Here is a 5,402-nt window from a genome sequence, read left to right as displayed (position 1 = left end):
TTGTGCCTCTGGCTTGGCAGTGATTTTTTGTCTTGAGAAAGACTGGCAGAAGGACTGTGTGATGCTCAGTGAGAAAAGAAAAAGAGCTATTTTGACATCTTTCCTGGAGTTTCAGGAGAGAAGCACTCAAGAGACACTTGCTCACACTCCGTTGTACATGATTAAATCTGTTGTTTGATGTGTTCTAGTGGTTCCCAGAGAGAAACACGTATCCATGTCAGCTTGGACTCCAAACTGGTCATTTCCTTCTATTTCTGTTCTGGCTCTATGTCTCCATCATCCTCCAACCCCTGTTCCTGTCCATCTGTAAAACTCATAAAGCCAGATTTAAACACAGTAATGCACACAGGCAAACGATGACTTGGAAGTGTTTGAAGGAAGGGATGTGCTTCATGATTCAAGTGTTTGTGTTGTCTCATCAGAAAACTCTGACAATGAGAGTCCTACACATGGAAAAAAACTGTCAGCTTTTCCATAGAAAAACCTAATCTCTTGTGTTATCACCTTTAGAACAAAATGTAGAAAATCCTGTGGAGGTTTTACCTCATTGTGTTGACTGAGCCATATTTTTTTTTAAAAAGTCTGCAAGCAAAGCCTGAATTTTTAAGAGATCAGTGAGCTTTCAGTCAAAATGAGGCAAACAGCACAGTCTTTATCGCAGTGAACTTCACAAATATCACATCAAACCTTAGGATCTTCACTAAACACAAAGTAGCTCTCATTAATAGAGTTCTTCCTGTTGCAATCTAGTCTTCGGTTTTTTTCTTTTTTTTTTTTTTCCCCAGGGGAATTCCAGGACAGTACACCTATCTGAAAGCTGAGTGCCTAGGGCAGGTGCTACCATACATTGCAAATGACAAGATAGAGATGTATGGACTCCATCCTAATTTATTCATCTATACTTACAGTATTTATTACCAATTTGAAATCTGAGGGGTAATGCATATTTTTTTGTAATATCCAAAGGAATTCTTCACTGTCTATGCAAATGACTGAGTTACTTGTTCACTCCAGCAACATTGAGACCAAATCTTGATGGGATGTGGGAGAAAAATATCATCATGAGAAAAAACACTGTATCTGGAGAAATGGAAACATGAGAAACTTCCATTTGATAAGTGATAAAAGATCTGTTAGTGAATACTTTGATAATTTGTGCTTTTATAACCAGGAAGGGACCTAAATTACAAGAAAAATTTAGCTATTTTCACAGTATAGATGTGAGGAGAAAAAAAATGGGTACCTGCCCAATGGATACGGAGCTGGCCTAAGGAAGCAGAACCAGGGTCCAGTGCTTGATGCAAGAAATACTCAACAATAAAATGCCTAAATATCCAGAGTGATAACTCCAAACATGGTTCTACTGCTGTTGCCACTGCCCTAAAGCTTTCCAGAAAAGGACTGTCTTCAGAAAATGGCCCTCATCTTTTAGATGAACATAGGACATTCCCTTTTAAAACATGGCTTAAGATCTAAATATGCAGAGTTTTCTTAACAAAATTACAAAATACTAAATCTTAAATCAAGTCCTCTCCTTGCTCTTTTTCCTAACTGGATGAGGTAGCTCCAGAACTGAAAAGTTTAATGCTCTACATGCCTCATATGGACGCTGTAAGTGCCTAAATTTGGGCTATAGATACATCTAAAAATTCAGTGGATTCTTAGCCACCAGCTAAGCCATAAGCCATCTTTTCAATGTCTCCCAACAAGGGTCTTAGATCCATGGTATTTGACTGTTCAGCAGTAAATACAGGTCTTGTATTTCATGGTTACTGTTGTGGGTCCTGTTTCTTGATTCGAGATTGTTCATCTTGTCTCAACTTCACCCTTGGCAGAGGGTGTCCTGCAGCTTCTGAGGAGAACTAGAACAGGGATATACAGCCTGTAACCATGATCCTGATTTCTAAAAAAAATTTTTTTAAAAATTATTGTATTATTTGGAGCAGCTTAATCCTCACCAAGAGTTTTGGGAAAGTAACACAATCACTCATCATCCTCACAGTTATTATTGTACCTACCAGCTACACCAGGCATCACTAGGCTGAGATGTATATGTAAAGCACATGGATGGACGATCAAAGCCAATAGCATCTAATTAGACACAATTTTCAATCCCTGTGAAGAAGAAAGGCAATTTGTGGTTGTTCACCTTACTGTGGCACATTGAAAGTTTGTAGGTGGCTTTCTGATACAACCTGATACAGCAGTGGCCCTTTGCATCTTGTAAAGCATGCCATCTGATGGGGGTCATTCCAGAGATTTTGAAAGACTGCACATTTTCTGATATTGTTAAAAATATCAACTCTTTTCCCCCTCTTTGCTACTAGTAATTCATTTGGCAGATAACTCTTTCTGGCTGAACTGGTGTGGGTTCAGGCTGCTGGACAATGTGGTCTTCGCCACTGCGGCTTTCTGCTCTCAATATTTTTGTGAGTTCTGTAATGGTTATGGACGACCTTGCCTAACCTAGTCAAAGACAAGCAGAGTTTACTTCATCCCTTCTGGTTTCCAATAAGGCTTCAGTGATTCACAATCAAACAAAAAGTGAGTCCACATGCAATGGCCCCCAGAAATTCCAAATCAGGGACACCTCCTTAGAGTTGCAGGTTGATAAAATGCATTCAGTTGTGCACATTGGGATGAGAGAGAAACTAATTACATGGATATGAGGGAAGACCCTGCTGAGTGGGAAAAGGTGATGCCCAGAGGAAAACTGAGATTGTGCCTCCATGCCTGGCACTCAGGCAGAGAGTGAGCTTGCCACTGATGACAGTGTACCCGTGTGTTAACATCTCTCCTGGGTAAAGCATAAGGGTATAGTCACCCCAGCCAGGCCACCAAAATTTGCAGCCCAGTGGGAAGCATCTGCCTCCTGCATGAGAAGGCTGTTTGCTTACTTCCACGGGGCAGGGGAGGAGGGGTGGGAAAGGAGCCCCGGGGGAGCTGCAAATAATAAATAACCATTTCAGTTGTTGCAGCAACAGCAGAATACAACCAGGGAGGACAGTCGGGGCGGGGGGGCTTACGGCCAAGTGCCTGGTTTTCGGCGGCCGCCCGGCTCCCCTGTCCCCGTGTCCCCACACGAGTGTCCCCGCTGTCGGTGGGGCGATGCCGGAGGGTCTGGGCGAGCGCCGGCGGCTCCACGGCGCTTTTGTTGTTGTTGGTCCGCGGCAGGAACTTGGCAGGGGCGAGCAGCCCGTCCCGCTTCGGGTCCCACAGGCAGGAAAAGTCTCCCAGCCTGCGGAGGAGACAGCCTGGCTGAAAGAGCCCCGCCAGCTCTGCTGCAGATAAGTTAATGTACACAGAAGGGACGTAAATTACCACGACCCTCAGCAGCAGGACATTGGCCAGGGCCTGTCAGGAGGAGGACAAGCGCCGGCGAGCTCCGCGCCTCGCTGACATTTACCTCCAGATAGAGCCGCGGCTGCCCGGCGAGGAAGGACCTGCTGGAGCCAGGGCTTCCTTGAAAACAGCTGCCTGTCCCTGACACCTACAAACTAATGCCGTTTTAATCAGGGGAATTAACGGAGGGCGGTGCACTGTTTTCCCAAACGATTTGCATGGGGACGGCAGCCTTTCCTCCCCTCCGCCGCCTCCTCTGTGGCTCCACTGCCATTTCCCTTACGTTTCTTTATCTGAGCTGATTTTTTTTTCCTGCTCCCCCCTCCGGGGAGCCAGACGTGCCTTCATCTCCACCCCCCGAGCCCTGACGACACTCACCTCCCTGTTTACACACTGACATCACGGTGCAGCCTCCCTCCAGCCCAGAAATAACCCCTGGGAATAAAGCAAACAGGAAAAGGCCACTGCTGTTGCCTCCTTCGCAGCTAGAGGCACATCGCCCCTTTCAGGGACTGTACCCGCACGGAGCCATGCATGGGCAGTGGGATCCTGGGTGATCCTCTCCAGCTCCGTGTCACCATTGTGACATGAAATCACACAAGGTACCCGAGTGACAGGCTCTGCTTGGCAGATGGATGGCAGAACCGAGATGGGATAACTGCATCCAGATAACAGAAAGAGTCAATGGAGGGCCAGGGCTGCACACCAAGTCTTCTACTTCAGCCATATGCTTCTCCATATAAATTTATTTCCCTCTCTCTTCCTCCCTGTGTTTCATTTCCTTCATGACAAGACACAGTTAAACTACAAGCCAGGTATACTGAATGGACAATGGGAGCAACAATGGGAAAATGTCTGCGAGGTCACCCTCAGTCATTCCAAATAGTGTCTTGTAATCCACACACAGCACATTAATTTCAGCAGGACTCCTTGTGTGGTAAGCTCCTACCCGAGATGTGTGTGGGAGGCTCATTTGGGCCCGTGGAGATTTCATTATTATTGTAAGCTTTGGCATTAGAAGGCTCCAGGGGACAGCGCTTTGCTCTCCCTCTTAGGGAAGAGCCAGGCTTAGTCAGGCTAACTTCTGTGTCTTAACATGCTGCTCGCCATTGCTTCCATGAGCTCTGCTCTCGTGTGCTTGGTAATTACTCTGTCTGGACACCTGGCAGCAGTCACTACAGTCACTATCATGGCTGGGCTCACTAGAATTATGCTGGATTGTTTAGGCTGCATAAGTGTCCCTAAATGCATAATTTATTTTCTCTGGCTTTGGAAAGGCAATTGAGTAGCAGCAAGGAATGGATAACTTTGGGGAAGCCAGAGAGCAGGTGCTGTGCCCAGAAAGGCCATTATGCTTTTCAGTTTTCCCCCAGAGGTGCTGGGTACAGTGTGATGCTCTGGGACCAGACTGTTTGCATCCATTATGGTTTTATGCAATTGGTTTCACAGGCGTATCTGTACATGGAGTGGGAGAGAGTAAGCACAGAGGGCTCTTGCCCAGCACCTTTATAACCTCTGTTAGAGACAAGTATATACAAAGATCATACATAAACACTGTTATTCTGATAATTAATTCTTTAAAAATATATATTTACTGTGAACAGGATTTCCAGCGGTTTCTGACAAGCACCAGCATTTCCATCCAATTTTTGAAAGACAGAGTCTGTGCATAATCATGGTTGTGTCCTAAAGGTGACACAACCTTTAGGGAATGTTGCTGGGACATCCATATCCCCAGAGCAAGAGAAGATGTAATCTCTCCCACTCTGCCGCCAGAGCCCTGCTAACACCACACAACCTTTCAGTGACACAGCGTGGGACACAGACTCTCCAAGATAAAACAATGCCCTTTGTTGTGGCTCTCTGCCATTGCCTTTTCCCTTCTGGCAAGGGGTGACAGGAGAGCTGCAGCTCTCCATGTGCCTTCTGCTTCCCTCCCAAAAAACTATGAAGAACAACAAAAGTTGTCTGGGGAAGGCTAATGGCAGACAAAATACATGGAGTGTAGAACTCAAGTTGCTAGCACTTTATTATAGGACTAGCTTTGGGATACTCTGGGA

General features: G+C 45.7%; 1 long non-coding RNA gene across 1 annotated transcript; it reads right to left on the bottom strand.

Moving 5' to 3' along the window:
• Window positions 1–790: 790 nt before the first annotated feature.
• On the bottom strand, window positions 791–3,597 carry LOC146441902 (uncharacterized). Its single transcript, XR_014850072.1, has 3 exons — window positions 3,407–3,597; window positions 3,027–3,238; window positions 791–1,896 (listed from the first exon to the last, which is right to left on the bottom strand). It is a non-coding gene; the product is annotated as an uncharacterized LOC146441902 (long non-coding RNA).
• Between the last annotated feature and the right edge of the window lie 1,805 nt (window positions 3,598–5,402).

The sequence above is a fragment of the Lichenostomus cassidix genome, chromosome 2 (genome assembly GCF_008360975.1).
Source record: "Lichenostomus cassidix isolate B80296 chromosome 2, HeHo_3.0, whole genome shotgun sequence".
Taxonomy (NCBI): Eukaryota; Metazoa; Chordata; class Aves; order Passeriformes; family Meliphagidae; genus Lichenostomus; species Lichenostomus cassidix.
Note: the sequence above shows the minus strand (reverse complement) of the source record. Positions and strands in the feature narration are given on the sequence as shown.